The sequence below is a fragment of the Pinus tabuliformis genome, chromosome 3_2, assembly GCF_031772625.1.
Source record: "Pinus tabuliformis cultivar Carrire ecotype Pingquan chromosome 3_2, CPIR1, whole genome shotgun sequence".
Classification (NCBI taxonomy): domain Eukaryota; kingdom Viridiplantae; phylum Streptophyta; class Pinopsida; order Pinales; family Pinaceae; genus Pinus; species Pinus tabuliformis.
In genome coordinates, this window is record NC_142302.1 from 873,942,229 (window position 1) to 873,962,438 (window position 20,210).

Below are 20,210 nucleotides of genomic sequence, written 5' to 3' on the forward strand. Positions count from 1 at the left end.
CAGGGAAGGAGTCCTGCTCACTGAGCCCAAAAATGGGCTCTATGTGAAAGTCTATACCTGACGAATCATAGGTCAAGGAAACAGTTGACCTGATTTCACCTTCAATTAATTTTACCTCTCCCATAGAGAGTGAGTATGATACCACTCAGGTTCTTTTCATTTCTTCAAATTCTAATGAGCTTGGAGGAAACCCTCTTGTTCCATCAAGACAGGAGGAAAATCCTCCCATTCTCGTAACTCAAGGGGGTAATTCTCCCATTCATACGGTACCCCCTCCAATTATTCTGGTCACTTCCTTTGATTGGAATCAGCTGGTAGGATTCCATCTTCCTTCTTATGTGCCTTTCCAGATCATAGTACAAGTTTATAATATGTTTGTATTTAGCACTATTATAGATGAAGGTGCATCTATGAGTATCCTTTCCTCCACTGCTTGGCAAGCACTCGGTTCACCGCCACTTGTGCCTGTTACCCAGAATCTATTGGCTTTTAATAGAGGAACTGGTCAACCATTAGGGATCCTTCCTTAGTTTCCTATTACTTTGGGAGGGAAAATTATTTATCTCAATGTGATGGTAGTCCCAGGCCATTTATATTACAATTTACTTCTTGGGAACGACTATGTTTATGACATGGGAGCTATTGTTTCAACACTCGATTGAGTGATGTGTTTCCCGCATGAAGGCAGAATTATCACCATTGACCAGCTTTCATTCCTGCTCCAAATATGGCTTCTAGTCAACCATCTTCCCAAAATGGTCATTTTGTCCCAATGGTAGCTTCCCCACCATGGGTCAATTATGTGGCAACCCATTCCATGCTTACATCAACTAACAATCAATTTCATGATGTTGTGCATTATGTACTGGGGGCATTGGAACCAGATCTCTCTAATGGATTCCTTGCTATGAATCCCTTCCAGAGAATTGTTCTCCCATCTAATGAGAAACTCTTGGAAGTCATGATGTCTTATGGGTCATGACCAAGGAATATGAGGATAATTCTTTTACTGTGTCAACCTAATTAAAAAATGAAATCGGTTCCATAAGCATAGTTCCTTGCCTTGTGTCAAGCTCGTTAAAAAAATGAAACAAGGAATTTGAGTAGAGTTCCTTGTCTTCTATCAAGATCATTAAAAAATGAAACAAGGTCCCCTGGAGAAAAGTTCCAATTCAAGTCTTTGATTAGTTCTCGTAAAATCCCAGTCGAGTCATCCACTTGATCTTGTAAATGAACCTTCATTCCATCCACCTAATAGCCACGAGTAGTCTACTTAGGTTAATGTAATGAAGCTTGGGGGGCATGTACCTAGAATCGAGTCATCATGCTGGGTTCATGTAAACTAAATCCAATCATAGTTTCTCATTTGAAGCTTGTGCAAACATGAAACTGAATCCAAGAATAGTTCCTTATGGTTCAATCTTGTGTAAAAATGAACCCATGTCCATTTTAGCCCTCGTGAATGCCATTCTATCAGCCCTTTCCATTAGATGAGCCTTGGCTTTTATCCTTCCATCGTCACTATCTACTTGGCCAATCATACTCTTTCACTTGGTTGGTTTACCCTTTTCGAGGAATATTTGCAATGAGTGGTCTTATTAGCCATCCTCTTGACCATTATGTTTTGAGAAATTCCAACATGACCAGAACCAGTTTCAATCGTAGACACCACTAGTTCCTCTAAGTGGAGTCCTCTTTAAGCTCTTTTCAGTCTCTTGAAATATGAAAAGATTGTCGAGCGCTTGTCATTTTCAGCTCGTTAATGGATTGGAAACGACATCTACTCAGTATAGGTTTAACCCTTTTCCGAACTGAGATAGATTATTTATGAGAAAGGAATACGATGATCGAACATGGTCAGTAGGTTCTCTCTTGTATTAATTTACGCTTTTTCAGACTTGAGAGACAAACTTACGAAAAGGAAATTGTGGATTTTTCTTTTTGTCCCTTTTCAAACTCTCTAAACTTGAAAAGCGCCATGTTCTCATTGTCGTTAAACTCATTAAAACATCAAATAGCGACAAACTTGTCCATCATGACAAGACCAAGTTTCACCTTCATTAGGCTCGTTAAAACATCACATAGCGATGGATTCACCCGAATGGTTGAATTATACTACAGGCATATGTTATCCTCCTCAATCTTGTTAAAAATTAAAGAGGTATTGGTCAGCAATGACTAGGGAAATGGGAAAAGGGATAAATAACTTTACGGTAGCAAGTCGCTTTTGAACATGAAACTTTCACTTCATCTCCATGAAAATTTGGGTTGCGTTATCTTCTTGATGGTTATCATAGCTATGGTCTATCAGACTGTCCAACACTTTGGTTTTGGGTCAATGTTTCCAATTCATTCAGTGTCACTGACATGCTCAAGAGAAGTCACTCAGTAAAACTTCATCCTTTGCAATACTCATAAACCTTCATTTTCATGACTGCCATTCCTGAACCTTGTGTCGTTAGTCACATTCCATCTCCAAAATCATTACACTCATTTCGTGTCATTGATGTGGGATACATCAAGGCCCTCCTGTGATGAGTTGCTTCTTGTCGACATCAGCACATTATCCAAGAAGTTGACTTAGAAACACCCTTTCAATAACTTGGGGCTTGCATACATCAATGGAAAGTTTCTCTCTTCCGACGATAGGTTGACATCACTAAACTTCGACCAAAAGACTTTGTATGGTGCTCGACATGAAAACATTTACTCACACCATGCAGAATGTACTGCAGTACCTTGAGAATCATTATCATTATCAATGATCTCTCTCGTGTAAGTTAACGACTTACATCATTGGCTGGTAATCAGGTAGTGTCTTCCCATGTTCACCTTTAGATCACATATTCACATGGTTAGACTCGTACTTGAGCAAACGATTGAATGAGATAGAAGACCCTGGATCTAGTTTCATCCATCTGGGTTGCGATTTCAAGAGAGTACTAAATCATCTATACAGTGGCTTTACATTGATGGTCATCCCATCATGGGTCTATATCTGTACATGACCATCTATGTACATATAATGAAAAGTTTATATATTGAGTATGGGTATGCCTTCCCTCAACAATTCATGAAAAAACAAATATCATGATATAATGTATTGTAATCAATGCAGGTCATCGTCTGCTTCAGTTCCTCTCCTTCACATCGTAAAGCATATCACTCGGCATTATCATTTTTGACTTCATCGTTTAGGGGGCAACTGTTACAGGTCTATTTGGGCACATCACTCCCAACATTCAAATCAATACTTTTAGGGCTCATCAAACCATAATTCATTTGTTACATGCCCTAGAAAATTAAACTCATTGAATTCCTCCTTCTATGAAAGTTTCATGGCCTAAATCCCTCCTGAAAAGCCTCCAGATACTAATGCAACCTCCGTTGAGATAGTGCACTGTTGAGAAGGCAGGCCCATTGTGGCCTACACTGCAGTGCACTTAGGCCCTGTTTAGCCTACGCTGGGCAAGATTGAGCGAAATTTTCATAGGCTTCTCAAAATATTCCTTCATTCTAGATGATTCTAGAAGGTTCCCATCTCTTATCTCCTCCTATGATCTCGAAATTGGATAGGCTAAGGATCCATTAAACTCCTATCCTCTCATACCTTACTCCATGGAAACTAAATCCAATATTGGAAAGCCATGCAATACCCCCATTTATGACAAGACCACCTCCATTTCCTATAAATTGAGCACTCATCATAGTGATCAGGGGGCTAGGATCTGAATTTTGTAAGGAAATTCCATTGGTTTGAGGATTGAGTTTATGTTAAGCAACGTTATGTTGCTGGACTGTTGAGAGTTTGATGCAGCGAGGGTTGAACTGAAGCTAGAGGAGTGACACAGGATTGAACTGTATTGGGTGATACTCTTCCTTCTACATTAAGAAAGAGCTTATTCCTTTTCTCATATGATTGTTCCTATCTGTGATCATTATGTGTTTCAATGTATTCAATTCCATTGATTTATTGATGATAGTTCATGTATTCTTTGATTGTTTCTTGCTTTTGTTTCTCTTGATGCAGGTACCTTTTGAGCGGATTTAGTTCAAGTGGAAGCAACAGGAAAGATTCAAAAGAGATTTAGAAAGCAAAAGCTAACAAGTAAGTTCCTCTACCTTATCTATCTTCTATAATAAAATGTTAAACTACTTTCATTCTGTTGTTCTAGGTGTAGTCACCCACCTAGGGAAGATGTGTTTATCTGTAGATGAAAATTCCATGTAACAGTCACCCAGAAAACACCCGTAGAAGGAAAAGCCCACTGCGTAGGAGGAGGGAAAGGTATTTGACCTGGATCCTAAATAAGACAGTGAAGAAATCAATATGGGTGGGGACGACATTGACATGGGGGCCCAAGACATTGACGTTGAAGGGTCTGACCCTATCTCTAAACTAGTTGAGTACATTCCTCTGTGCTGAGGTAAGGAAAAGGTCCCCAAGGACATTGATGAGAGTAAGGTCATGCTGCATACACTGTTACTACCAGATAAGATCACATTTCATGGACCGTGCCTAGCACATGTCCCCCTTTTAAAACTGGAGGATTTGGATTTGGCTGATACAAAGCACTTTCCCCACTTAGCAACTAATCAGTTCATGCATCGTGTCTTCTATAAGGACACTAGTGTGGCTATGATGGAGCTAAGGAATTGGATAAAAGGGGTGGATAATGTAGGACTTCTAAACATTCTATGGGTGCCACATTACAACCGTGTGCCCATAACCATGATAGTGATCAAATAGCTACTATGCTTGTTTGTTATCGAGAAAACTAGTGTCTATGCAGAGCTGCTAGTCCCACTAAGGCTGGTAGCTACCTTAGAAACAAACAAACTAAAACTACTTTCATTTTCCTTTATGAGAAATCGATAAGAGGGGAATAAAGGAGACCAACCTCTGTCTTGCGCTTGGTTCCTTGCTTGATTCCTCTCCCTTCTGATAGATCTTTGCCACTCACTTCCTCATCTACCCAGCTTCAAAGAGCACCTGTAGAATCAAAGAAGCATAACACTATCCAAGAACATAGATCTATTATCATAAACAACATAGGATGAGATATATATTGACCACACAAATGCATATATCATCAACCATACAAGAATGTGGAGGAAAACTTGAATAGCTTTATTGATAGTCAAGAAATAGCAAAGAGGATTACAACCAATTGTTCTGACCCAACATCATCCTCTCAACAGGAAATCCCTTCTTCACCTCATGAAAAGCTTAGATCACCCAACACTACGATATTGTACCAAGAAACCAACAGCACTTCCTTACAAGATACAAAATTCCAGCCTTTGGATCTTGGGATGAGGGATCCATATATAGATGTTGGCAAGGGGGGTGAGTCAGCTTTTGAGATTTGATTAGTGTCCTCTCTCTGATAGTTCTTGATTCCACTTGGAGATTGATGATCTCTTACTCATCCCTGGGCGAATGCAGAGAGGCAAGTGTCACAGGAGAAGTTTCTAGAAGATTCCATGATCCTCCACCTTGCAGATTGACCGTGCCATTTGTCCACTCTCACCCATCGCACCCCATAGAAGGGCTTTTCAAGATGCATCGCACCTCCTATGTGTATTAGGTGGGATGCAGTGCACTTTGACAATGGAGCAGGTGAGATGGCCCAGTTTTGACCAGTTCTGAGCAGTTTTTCATGGAGAACTTCTGGGAGAAGATGTAATCAGTTGACCTTGTTCTTTTAGAGGTTGGAACAACACTTTTAGGGACTTAAGAGCCCTTGGTTTATGGACATTTATGATTGGGGTTGCAGTGCCCAAAAATGTCTATAACAGTTGCCCCCTAAAGCATGAGGTCGTTAATCTGTTGATGTTGGGTGAAATGCTTTATCATGAGGATATGAAGTTCTTTCAAGCTAGAAGGCGACCTCTAATAAGATATAATACAATACATTATCTTCATAATATTTTCATGATTTAGCTGAGGCGAGCATTCCCATGCTCAACTTTATAAATTCATTTTCATGTACATAAGACAGACAATCATCTGAGTGTAGACTGATGATTCTGGTAGAGCCATCATCCCTTAGGTTGGATGATTATCTGTGCAGTAATGATGTACATTTGATGTCTTTATTTTCCTAAATATATATCGCAGCTCAGATGGATGAAAGTAGATCCAGGGTCTTCAGTCTCGTTCGATCTTCACTCAAAGTACAAGTCGATCCATGTGAGAGATGTTCTGGAGTCGAACATCGAAAGACATCGCCTGATTACCAGCCAATGATGTAAGTTGTTAACAGGCGCGAGAAGAATCACCGATAATGATGATGACCCTCAAGGTACTACAGTACAATTCACATGGTGTGAATAAGGGACTTGGCATCGAACACCACGCAAAATATTTTGGTCAACGGCCGTTGATGTAAACCTATCGCCGGAAGTGAGAAACTTCCATTGAGGTATGAAAGCTTCAAAGTACTGAAAGGGTTGTTCCTAGATAGACTTCTTGGATAATGAGCTGATGTCAACAAGAAGCGATCCGTCATAGGAGGGCCTTAGTGAATCCCACATCAATGACACGAAATGGAGAAAATGATTTTAATGGAGATGAAAACGATCTGGTGATATAAGGTCCAGGTTGGCGGTCATAAAAGAATGGAGCGTAAATGTATTGCAGTGGGTGAGACACAAGTGAATTCTCTGAGCGACTTCTCTTGAACATATCGATGACATTGACATGATGGATCGGTAGCATTAACCCCAAATATGGATGGTGTGACAGAACCATGGTGATGTGACCAGTGAATGGAACAACCCAACCCGACTCCAATGCGGAGTGAAAGTGTCATGTTCAAGAGCGACTTGCTACCGATAAAGTTTCTTCAAGTTTTCTTCCCAACTTTTCCCCAGTCATTGCTGACCAGTACCTCTTTATTTTTGTCAAGCTTGAGGAGGATAACATATGCTTGTTCTATAATTTTCCCTTCGGGCAAACCCATCGCTATGTTTTAACGAGCCTAATGATAGTGAAACTTGTTCTTGTTCGTATGGACAAGTTTGTTGCTATTCAGTTTTAACGAGTTTAATGACAAGGATAACTCAGTCCTTTTCAATTTTAGAGAGTTTGAAAAAGGGACATAAAGAAAACTCCAATAATCCTTTTTCGTCATATAATCCCTTGAGTCCGAAAAAGTATAAAACAATACAAAAGGGACAAATTTTCGGTACTTTTAACGAGCTGAACAAAACAAGCGCTCGATATTTTTGTGTAATTATCCCTCAAGTCCAAAAAGATTAAAATATAAAGGAGGGATAGCACTTCTGGTCCCTTTAATGAGCTGGAGAGGCCAATGGCTCGGCAATCTTTTCATATTTTACGAGTCAGTTGAAAAGAGCTTAAAGGAGACTAGTTTTTTGAGGAACGAGTGATAAATTCGGGTAGCAGCTGATTCCAGGTAAGGTTTGGAATTTTCCATTCATGGCAGTGTTGTAAGGATGGCTAACAGGATCACTCTTCGCAACTGTTCCTCAAAAAGGGTAAACAATCAAATGGAGGTGAATGATCGGCCAATACAGAGTGGAGGTGATGATGAGAACACGACCAAGGCTTCAAAGGTTGGTGATAATACATTCATGAAGGTTATTTACCGGAAATTGGTTCATTTTTTAATGAGCTTAAACTCTGGGGGAACATTTGCTCATTGCTTATATTTATTTTTTAACGAGCTTGAATTCTGTGTTAAAACTGCTCGATATAATGGTCATTGATTGTCTTGATTTTACCATTGACAACTTTGTTCTTTCAAAGGTTGTACTACCTACTCAATTTCTTCATCAAACTAGTTAGAAACGAACAATACATGTTTGAAAAATGAGTTAAAACACTAATATTTTACTTGAATTACATGAAAAGTAATTTAAAAGTGCTTTTTACCTCTCATTTTACCATTTCATTTGAACTTTGGTTTGTTGGAGCTTTGGAGGTGTTTTCCCCCTTGATTTTCACCACCTGATTCTAGGAGATTCTGTGGACGATTCTCGGCACCGTCTGGACCAGGTAGGAGCTAAACCTGAGCTCTTTAATTTCATCCTTTCCTTTTTGCATTCTGAGCATGTTTTCTGGTTTTTCTGAGCCTCTGGGGTTTGAAAAACTCGCCCTGGCTCCATCGCACCTCTTCTACATCGAAAGGTGTGATGCATGTTGGCTTGGCCATTGGCCAGTCAGTATGCATCCCACCTAGAACACTGCTGCGGGTGCGATGGGCACAAAGAGGGCCATTTATGCACAGTTTTTCATGGAAATTTTTTCCTGTTTTTCACCAAATCAGGATCTTGACTCTTCTCTTGTTTGTTTCAGAGATTTATTGGAGAAAAATGCCTGTTACATGGCGAGAATGTGAGAATGAGGAAGAGGACATGCTTGCTTTGCATGATCCGGTTACAGTAAATGCACTGCAGAACTGTGGCCTATTCAAGTTTTTCCGCATCTCTTGCATGAGGCAACAAATCAACCTGTTGCAATATTTTCTCGATGCATGGGATCCTACCACCCAGGTGTTCCAGATTAGGGGCAAATCTATCCCCTTGACTGTCGTGGACATCTATTTTTTGACCGGCTTATCGAGGCGGGGTGCCCCTATCTCATTATCAGGTTCGGCCCGTGGGGGTGAATCTGTGAGAGATTACATTCGCAGGTATTGCAGAGAGGGATCTCATCCGAGTAAGGACGGCAAGATCATTATCCGAGATGTCACTGACAGGTCCCTGAGGACCATTCTATTCACTTTTGCTAGATTGGCTGGTAGTGCGGCACTTCACGTGGCCAATAGGTCTTATATGCAGTACGCCTTGGAATGCCTTGAACCAAAGGTGTTCAACTAGTGTGATGCAGTACTATCTATGATGAAAGAAAAACTGACCAAGGTGAAAAATGGAACATTGAAGAACTTTGGATATGGTTCTATCTTGATAGCTTTCGCCTTCGAAAAGATCCAGCTGATGCAGCCGCAGTATGTTTCACTTGGTTTACCTCCACTGACTGAGCCACGGATGCAGAGATGGGTCGACCTTATGGCTAGACATGTTGTTCAGTCCTAGATTTCCTTTTCTGATACCTTTCTCGAGTGGTTCAACCGTTAGGAGATTGTTTTTTCCGAGTATCCATATGCCGGTATGGATTTCCAAGGTGATCCAGATTTGGTACTGCCTGTTGGCAAGCAGTGGGGTGTCATCAGTAAGTTTTCTGACCATATCTCTGTTTATCGTTTTCTCTTTATAATTTTCTTGTGCTTTCTTCTATCAGGACTAATCAAAACTCATGTGCTCATGCAGATCTTGGACTAGTTTGACCAGTAGTACGCCTGAGAGTGCCAGCTGCCGCTCTAGCAGGAGAGGGTGCGGGAAGGGCTATCCTTCGTGACCTTGATGTGGTCGACACTCTTTCAGCATTGCAGGATCAGGTCGAGGGCCTTACTCTTGGTATTCCAGATGTGAGGACCAACGAGCTGCCCCTGAGGTTGTAGCGACATACTACTGGTGTGCCGAGTCGGTGGACTAGGCTTTTACGCATGATTGCACAAGTGGTGACTTGTTATCACCAACATCATTAGACTAGGGTGCCCCCTAGCGTTTTGAGTTTTGGGTCATTTGACCAATTTTGTCTTGGTTACAGAACATTATGTGTAAACCATAAACAGTTATATATATTTTTGATTTTCTAAGTTTTACTTTGGTTAAGTTACATGATCCTGATGCAAATATTGATGAAATGCTTCTTTTTATAAATGTTGCAAATGTCTATCTAACACATAATTTTCCAATGAGTCTGTTAATGTGTTTAAGTTTCTGGAAATATGCTGATACTGAATAAAATCAAATTGTCTTTCCAAAATCTTGACCCTTAGGAACATACGATAGATAGCTGGATTTCGGACGGAGTAGATACTAGTGAGTTGTAGTATGACGAGCTGTGAGTCTAGCCTGACAGCAAGTCGGCTTATGCCATGTGTGATGGCATCAGAGAGAAGTTCTATCAACGCACTATATTTAGCGATGTTATTTGTTGACCGACCAATACATACCCCTCTGAAACTTACTAACTTGCCACTTGGATCAAAAATGGCCCAGGCCGCAGAAGATAGGTTCCGCGAACTACGACTCGCTCCGTTGGCATATCCAACGAAAGATTCCAATGGATCCGACATTTGGGACAAATGTAAAAAGCAGATTACTTGACCAAAACAATTACTCTTAGCGAAAACAAAAATGTAACAAAAGCATATAGGTTACCACATTGAATCATGCGTAGTAACGCTTAAGGTACAACCCGTTACGGGGTTGCGCTAGTGGAATCCCGTCATAACCCATTAATTCATAGGCTCCTTTTGCTAACACTCGCTTAACAATATAGGGGCCCATCCACAAAGACTTGAACTTACCTGCTCCCAATTTATCGAATTCCTGGTCATAAAGTAAGATCAAGTCACCTTCTGAGAAGACACAGGGTTTGACATTCTTGTCGAACTGTGCCTTGACTCATTTCTTATGGGCTTTGTTAGCCAAAGCTACATCACGATGGGTTTCATCCAATTGGATTAGTTCCAAGAAATGAGCCTCCTCTTCTAAAGTTCCGGGGAGAAGGTCGACTGCGAGTTTGAGGGACGAGATTTCACACTCAACTAGTAAGATTTCTTCTAGGCCATACACCAGTTGAAAAGGTGTAAACCCGGTTGCATTTCTTACCGATGTTTGGTATGCCCACAAGGCTGAGTACAGGATCAGGTGCCAACTCCTTTTGTGGACTCCAATCATCCTTTGTAGCATCCGCTTCAGGACTTTGTTGATTGCTTCAACTTGTCCATTGGCCTGTGGGTAATATGGAGTAGAGCTGTCATGGGACAACCCTAATTTCGCAGCCAATTCGACCATCATGTGATTGCGAAAATGTGATCCATGATCTGTGACTATAGCCTGTGGAACACCGAATCTGGCGACTACATGATTGAAAAAGAAAAGGGCAGCTGTTTCACCAGTGTTATCTAATGTACGCATCGCCTCGGCCCATTTGGTAAAATAGTCTACTGCGACTATGATATACCCATGCCCCCGGTCGAGGTGGGGTTACATGTCATGAAATCAATGCCCCATTTGGCGAATGGCCCAACAACAACTATCAGTTGCATTGGTGCGGGTGGTTTTCTTGTTTTGCTATCGAAAATTTGACATGCATGGCAACTTCTGACTGCGGTTATGTAATCTTTGAACATTGTTGGCTAGAAGTATCCTGCTCGTAAAATTTTTTGCGCTGTAGCATAACCAGATTGATGCCCCCCACACATGCTTGAATGGCAATCATTCAGGACTTTTTCGGCCTCCTCGTGGGTGAGGAACCTCCTCAGAACTGTATCGAAACCACAACAGTAAAGTGTATCACCGATGATCATGTAGTCTTTTGATTGGTATCGAATACGTTTTTTTTTCTAAGCGAGAGGTATTAGAACTATATTTTTGGGTTTGGAGATAGATGATTATATCTCCATACCACGGATTGCTTGAAGATATCAGAAGAAAAGATTCATCCACGATGGTTTCTTCAGATGTTTCATCATTGGACGACGATGGGAGATCACATAGTGATTCTACGAAAACCAGGGATTTCTTTGATTTGGATTTTACGAATTCCAGATCAAACTCTTGGAGAATTGCTATCCATTTTGAATATTTTCCCCCCAACAACTGTTGCGAAAATATATAAGTCATGGGGTTGTAATATGACAAAATGGTAGTTTTTTGAAAGAGGACATAGTGTCGAAATCTCTAAATCGCTTGAATAGTTGCGAGAGCCAGTTTTTCAACATAGGAATAATTGCTTTCTGTATCATTTAAGTTTCTTCTCAAATAATATATAGGATGTTCAATTCAATTGTCTTCTTGAACTAAAACCATTGCAATGGTTGTATCTGCTACAGCCAGATACAGGTTAAAGTCTTTTTGATAATCAGGAGCGTACATTAATGATGCATTCATTAGGGATTCTTTTAAAGCATCAAAGGAAGCTTACGCGACTTGATCCCAAACGAAGGGTACTTCCTTTTTCAATAGACGTGTATAACCTTTAGCAAGTTTGGCATAATTTGGAATGAACCTCCTCAAAAAGTTTGCTTTCCCTTGGAGTTTCTGAATCTGAAGCAAATTTGAAGGTGGAGGCAAATTTATGATTGCCTGAACCTTACATGGGTCGAGACAAATCTCATCTTTTGAGACTACAAAGCCAAGCAAATGACCAGAAATGACACAGAACACACATTTGTGTGAATTGAGTCGTATCTTGTAGTGTCGGCAACTTAGAAATATCACTCTCAAATGCTGCGGATGATCAGTCCGCTTTCGCGAATGAGCCGGAAGGTCGTTCAGATATGGTTGAACGATGTTTTTGATGTCATGGAAGGCATAATTCATTGCCCTCTGAAATGTTGCCCCTGCGTTCTTTAAACCAAAGGGTAATTTGCGATATGCAAATGTTCCCCACGGACAAATAAATGCAGTCTTTGACTGGTCCTGTGGGCGGATATTTATTTGATTATACCCGGAGAATCCATCCATAAATGAAAAGATTTCACATCCGGCGCATTCATCAATTATCTGGTCAATAAAGGGTGTAGGGTAGTTGTCTTTTAGATGAGCTTGATTTACATCCCTATAATCGACGAACACTCTAATTGTTCCTTGTTTTTTCATTACAGGAACACTGTTCGATACCCAATCGGTTAGAGGAACTGGGTAAATAAAACCAGCATGGAGAAGTTTCTCAACTTCTACCTTGATAGTAGCGGCTTTCTTGGGGTGCACCTATTGTAGCCGTTGTCGTACCGGTTTGACATCTGGATACATCTTGATCTCGTGTTCAACTATACTCGAGTCAATGCCTGGCATTTCATCGTATGACCATGCAAAGACATCTCTGAATTCATGAAAAAGAGCGTTATATATTTCCATTTCTAAATGAGTACAACATTTGCCAACATAAATATTTTCTACAACATCCATTTTGGTCGAGATATTTATGGTGATAGTCTCTTCAATATTGTACAAGTTTCGTTTGGAATCCACCGTGTTTACATTATTTGATAGGAAATTAAAAACTGAAGGATGATGAAGGTCATCAGGAGTATCTTCTTGACAATCCGGAAGATGGGAACGATGGTGGTAATCTTCCCATGGCACCCCTTCAATTATCATTGACTGAACAATTCCTTCGTCGGTGTAATGCACTTGCGACCAAGGGTCTGAAGGGGTGCCATATTCCTTAGACCTATCTATCCAAACGCTCGATGAGCATTGATTCGGGTCTGCCTCCCATGCTGAAAACATTGATTGCTACAATATTTCAATTGGGCTTGGAGGCAATACCTGCGGATGATCCATGTTAATATCATTTTCTGAGATCTTTTGAGTCGAAGATATCATATTGCAGGTTCCTACCGTCGCTACTTCTGCCAGATTTATTGGAGGCAGGAGGGCAAAAGTCCCCATTAATATAGGATCTTTTAGTAGGCCTACTCCGATATTTTGAAGCAAATGGGGGCTTCCATGGATCATCAGAATGCTTCCCGTAACTTGGGAACTATTAGGGAGAAATGTTTGTTGGTCGACGATTGTAATTCCTCCTTGAAAAGGAAATGCAATCTTCCTAAAGTAGGTCGATACAACCGCAGCCATAGCATATATCCATGGCCTTTCCAGTAGGATGTTGTAATCGAGGTTTCCGTCGATTACTTCGACATCTATTTCTATTGTTTTCCCCCCTAGTTCAACTTGCAAGTTACTTAAAATACCATACGGGGTATATGTTCGTCCATCAAATGCTTTTAATGTCGTCGAAGATCGTGACAACGTTGGAGATCCTAAAGTTTTCCAGCAACTCATCGACATAATACATGTAGATGCCCCCTCATTAATAATTGTTCGATGAATAGTTTTGTTGAGGGCTTTCACCTGAATGAGGAAAGCTAGTTGAGCTGGTAACTGAGGATCATATCCTTTGTGATTAAAGGACAGAAGATTAGAATCCTTTGGGTCTATCCCACCTATAGATGATAATAAAGTCTGCTTTTGTGATGGGCAATTTTGTAGTACTTCAAGTGTCGACATAGCAGATGGTGATTGGGCTAGATCTTCCACTATATTATAATGCTGTGCTGCTCTGGAATGAGGATTAAATGTCAACTTGTGTACTACTCCTTTTGGTGGTTTTATTGTTAGCTCTGGAATGATGGGCGGCGCATCTTCTGTCGAAGTCGTTGTCGAACTACTAGGTTGATCCTTATCCTTGTTGTTCGACAGTTGTGGATTCCCGTAATCTTTATTCCTTGTCGATATCAAAGCATCATTTTTCTGTTTCGAAACCGACAACATCAGCACTTGGGACGGGGAAGCATTTTCACTAGCAACCAGATTTGTCCCTGGATTTGGAAACAGATCAGTCAATACCGTTGAGGTTTTTGAATTCTTTAAGAATTTTCTAAGCTCAGCTTTATATGGACAATCTCTTGCCCAATGATCCTCATCACATATTAAGCATGGACTTTTTGGTTTCCTATCTCCAGGAGGGTTTGCAAAAGAATTTTTAGGTGATGATTCCTCCTGTTTCTTCTTCTTCCCTTTGTTTTTCTTCTTGCCTCCTGGTTGGTTGGTTTATTTGCCTTTATCAGTCGAGACGGCATTTACTTCCGAGGCGACAAGTTCTTCTTTTGCATTTTGACTGGAAATCTTACGAGCCTTTTTAGATGTAGCCTTTGTCGATTTCGTGTTTGTCGTACCAATCACGCCATCACCGGCGTGAGAGTCATTGTTCGATTTAGGAGGAGGAGGGACGGAAAATTCTGGTCTAGGAGCGTCAGGGATTTTATCATAGAGTGTGCCAGACTGGGTATAAATCAAGTTTAAATATTGCGCACGAGTAATGGCTTACTCTTCAGTGATGACTCCTCCTTTTGCCACATCTTCTGTAATGGAAGGTAATAATGAATTAATAAACCATTCAGCTAAAAGCTGATCAGGAACATACGTTTTTACCATTCTACGACAACGTCGCCACTCATGAATATGATTGGATATGTGAGTGGCCGTTGTTTGCTTGAAGTTGGTAAGAAGTTATGTTCCCGTTTCGTACCTTATCGGTAACTGAAAATGGGTTAAAAAGGTTGTCGCTGGGGCACTGAAGTTGTCAAACGACGCTCTGGGTAACTCGATATACCACTTTGCTACCGAACCAGTTAACGTCTTCTGAAAAAGGCGAAGTCTAATCAAATCATCGTTTAGGGTGTTTGATGAACACCACAGATGAAATCTCATCACATGATTCGACGGGTCTTCACCTGGATTTCCATTAAATTTAGGAATATCTGACGGAAGTTTATGTGGAATCGCTAGCCACCAAGGGGTGTAAGCAATTGGATCGTTCATTAGCCGATTTAGATCTGGTAACTCTAAAGTTGCCACGAAGGGTAACTGTTGATTCAAGTTTGGCGAAGCATACCCAGGATAGGACGGAATTGCCTGAGCAGTTGGTCTTTGCATACCAGCATAATGCATTTGATGCTGGTAACTTTGGTAAGGTTGATGGGCATAACCATTGTAGAACGGTTGATTTTGACCGTTTTGAATATACGGCTGCCCACTATTTGCAAAGATTTGTTGCTCAGAGCCTTGGTAAACTTGTTGGAATTGTGGTTGTTGATATTGCACCACCCATGGTTGTGAAGCCATGTGCTATTGTCCAATACTGGATGTTTGACCAAAATGAGGGGTAATTGTACCCATTTGGGCCTGTGTCATTCCACTAGTTGGCGATTGTGGTTAAGTCGCAGGGACAAGAGGTTGTTGCATTACAACCTGAGAAACCTGAGGTTGGCATACAACAGGCAACACTTGTACTTGTGACGCCGTCACAATAGCCGGCGTAGTTGGTATATTTGACATAGGTAAACATTGTTGCATCGAATATACAACTCTTGGTTGTTGAGGCAGTATTGGCACCCAACCGCTAGATGTAATTCCAACATAACCTGAATTTTGTTGTGAACTCACGTATGGTTGTTCTCCCGGAGGAGACAATGAAAGGGTATATTGCCCCCCATACGGCGGTTATCTGGTACTCAAAGGAATTGTTTGTCCTTGAGAACCGGACTGCCCAAATTGACACCCTGAAGGATCAATTTGCTAAGACTCAACATAAGAGTTCCCGGATACTATTCCGAATGAGCAAACAGGAACAGACCATACTGTCGAAATAGCCCCTGAGTGGGCCCCTTCTAGTGATTGAGAGCTAGTTGGGACAGATGGTATGCCGGCGAAAATTGTTGGAGTGACAGCAGGAAGTTCTGCTGTCGCTGTGTCAAATGACACAGTCCTAGATGTTGACGGTTGTTCAGACATTTCTAGTCTATCCAAAAGATTGCCTAGCGATTCTACAGGAGCTTCTGATGACGATAGACTGATTTTTGATGAAGAATGATATAGAGTGACCTCGACTCCAAATCGCGATGGAGTACTAGATGGAGGATCCTCCACAATCTCTTCTATAGAAATCAGACTAGGTGGAAGAGGTAGACCATCAGGTCCGTAAAATATTTCTGGTGCCGAAGAAGGTATAGAATCTACATCGACAGATGTTTGGGGAATAACACCTTCTAAATCAGCTGTAGATGGAGCTGGTTTAGTAATATAAGTGTTTACCTTCACACTAAGATCAGTTCTACTGTCCTTTGGTGGCTGCTGAACTTCTTCTATAAAGGCAGGGATACCAGAAATGTTTGGAGTAACCGGAGTCTCCGATGGTGTTGGAACACTTGTTCTAACTTTACCAGGGGATTTGGAACTAGTTAAATGAGTTCACTTTTTCCATAACAGTTTCGATTCTAGAGACAAAGACGGTTGACTCGTAAGCCTCTGCGAACGATGGGGTTTCAATTGACTTTCTTCCACGATTGCGGATTACTCAATCAACTAAAAATCAAGGGGAAGTATGTTTCTGAATTAGATGAATTTTAGATGCTTTGACACAACTTGCTTTTTCAATTTTTAAAAGTCGAGAAAAAACAAAAGATGACTCTAGTCGCCTTCGATTTTTAATGAGCCTGAAGTGACAAGTGCTTAGATGGACCTTTTCCTTTAAGGAGTCTGAAAAGGTATGAAAGAGACTGCTCTGGAAATCTAGACAGAGGGATTACCAAACCAATCGAAAAACTGCAGAATACTTTTTACGGTACGGCAGTCAATCTTCCTTAATGCTATGTTCAGTGCATTGCAATCGATAGGGCGGCAGACATGGTTTCCTATGGATAAAGGATAAAGCCTATTGTGGTCTCCCAATATATACTCGACAGTACATGGGAGCACAAGTCCATACTGGCACTTATCGTCTCAAAGTGGAGGAATCACCCAACCAACAATGAAAACAACAGTTACCATGCTTTACGACACCGGAATACGTCTCTAGCCTAGACTTCTAAATGTTGTTCGTTAGGTTCCAAAGCGTTTTTAGATTCATTAAATTTATTTTACATTTGATCTTGCTTAAGAAATTTTCCTTTCAGGTTCACCACGTGATGTAGATGTACAATTCATAAAATGCAATCTAAGATGATAAACAGTCGTTCAATCTTCTTTTTGCAATGAAAATCCTAGCTACTAAGGAAAGAGAGATGACATTCTTTCAACATAGAGCAGAGAGCACACACTATATGCACTGTCCTAAATCAAACCAACAAACAGTCTAAATGCAAATACACATGCATGTATTTGTTTTCAGCCTTCTTAATGTGTGAATGATAAAAAGAAAGCTAAGCACAAATCTGAATTATTTTTCAAAGAGACATTACTAGCAAGTTTCTTTTCAAGACAAAATGAGGACAATGACGACACTTTGCGATTTGGAATTGAAAACTTGCTTTTGACACTTGAAAAACTACTAATTCAAATCAAATACAAGAGTAACAATGTAATTGACTATCAAGAACAATTGGATTCTCTTCTATGACTGAAAATGACACTTGTGACACTTTCAAATCAAGAAACGATAGTACAATTACGCTACTTCTTTGCAAAAGAGAACTGAAAATGGCTCAAAATACATAAAAAAATTTACAGTTCTTTGCACAATGGAGGCGGAATAATGGCAAGGAAGGGGGTTTCAACAGAGGTGTACTGACTACAGGTAGCAAAACTCTTGAATAGAGCTGAAAAGAGTGAACATAGAAACCAAAACCTAGGAGCAGGAAATGCCTTATCTGATTAGCGCACCTGTAACACAGTGAAAAATAGATGCAGTGCACCTACTGCACTTGGGAAGTGTGATGCATCCAGAATTCACAGAAGAAACAGTGCACTGGACCAGGGATGAGACTTTAATTGGGTTCCGGGTCACAGTTTGCAGCTCAGTTCAGGGATTTAGGCCGAGCAAGTGGTAATCAGTAAATCAATCACAGGGGTAGATCTAAGGAGGTTACTAGAGCCACCACAAGGGCAATTAGAGAGCTTGTAAATCAATTGTTCAGTTCATAAACAAAACCTAGAGATAGACTGAAGCAGCATTGATCTACTTTGCACTTGCATAGGAAATGCAGTTCGAACGCTAGCTGGCTTAACTTCAGGCTCCGTCTATAAGTTTATAAAGTAAACAAATGTAGATAAACAAACAATCTATTCACTCCCCAGCGGAGTCACCATTTTGTTGTCAGGAAAACTAGTGTCTATGCAGAGCTGCTAGTCCCAATAAGGCTGGTAGCTACCTTAGAAACAAACAAACTAAAACTACTTTTGTTTTCCTTTATGAGAAATAGATAAGAGGGGAATAAAGGAGACCAACCTCTGTCTTGCGCTTGGTTCCTTGCTTGATTCCTCTCCCTTCTGATAGATCTTTGCCACTCGCTTCCTCGTCTACCCAGCTTCAAAGAGCACCTGTAGAATCAAAGCAGCATAACACTATCCAAGAACATAGATCTATTATCATAAACAACATAGGACCAGATATATATTGACCTCACAAATGCATATATCATCAATCATACAAGAATGTGGAGGAAAACTTGAATAGCTTTATTGATAATCAAGAAATAGCAAAGAGGATTACAACCAATTGTTCTGACCCAACATCATCCTCTCAGCAGGAAAGCCCTTCTTCACCTCATGAAAAGCTTAGATCACCCAACACTATGATATTGCACCAAGAACCAATAACACTTCCTTACAAGATACAAAATTCTAGCCTCTGGATCTTGGGATGAGGGATCCATGTATAGATGTTTACAAGGGGGGTGAGTCAACTTTTGAGATTTGATTAGTGTCCTCTCTCTGATAGTTCTTGATTTCACTTGGAGATTGATGATCTCTTACTCATCCCTGGGCGAATGCAGAGAGGCAAGTGTCACAGGAGAAGTTTCTAGAAGATTCCATGATCCTCCACCATGCAGATTGACCCTGCCATTTGTCCACTCTTGCCCATCGCACCCCATAGAAGGGCTTTTCAAGATGCATCGCACCTCCTGTGAATTTAGGTGGGATGCAGCACACTTTGACCATGCAGCAGGTGAGATGGTCCCGTTTTGACCAGTTCTGAGCAGTTTTTCATGGAGAACTTCTGGGAGAAGATGTAATCAGTTGACCTTGTTCTTTTAGAGGTTGGAACAACACTTTTAGGGACTTAAGAGCCCTTGGTTTATGGACATTTAGGATTGGGGTTGCAGTGCCCAAAAATGTCTATAACACTTGTTTCACGATGGGTGCCTGTGGTTGGAAGAGCCAATACCGATCACTGACATGTTGATCCATAGGATCACTCGGTTGCCACATTTAGGACTAAATCTGGCCATGGTATTTGACAGAAAGATAAGTGAGCGCAACCTCATCGAAAAAATTAAGGAAAAATTTAACCTCGTCAAGAAGCCGTGTGGATACTCCATTTCTAGTATAATTGACCCCGCGGTCAAAGTAGCCACTCAGATCCTGGTAGGGAAAATTATGAGAAAGTGTCACCCAAATGAAGTGCCAACACCAGTCGTATCATTAGCAGCCTAGTGCACAGAGGGCGTACAATTAAACTCGGTGTGCTACCTCTGCAGTGAGTTCCTCGCGAGCTACGGAGAGGCATAGGACCACATCAAAACCTTCCACTATGCATGGCTATTGTTATACATAGTATTGGTCGCATGGGTGTTACTGTAGGATGGTTTCCTCTAGTCGCA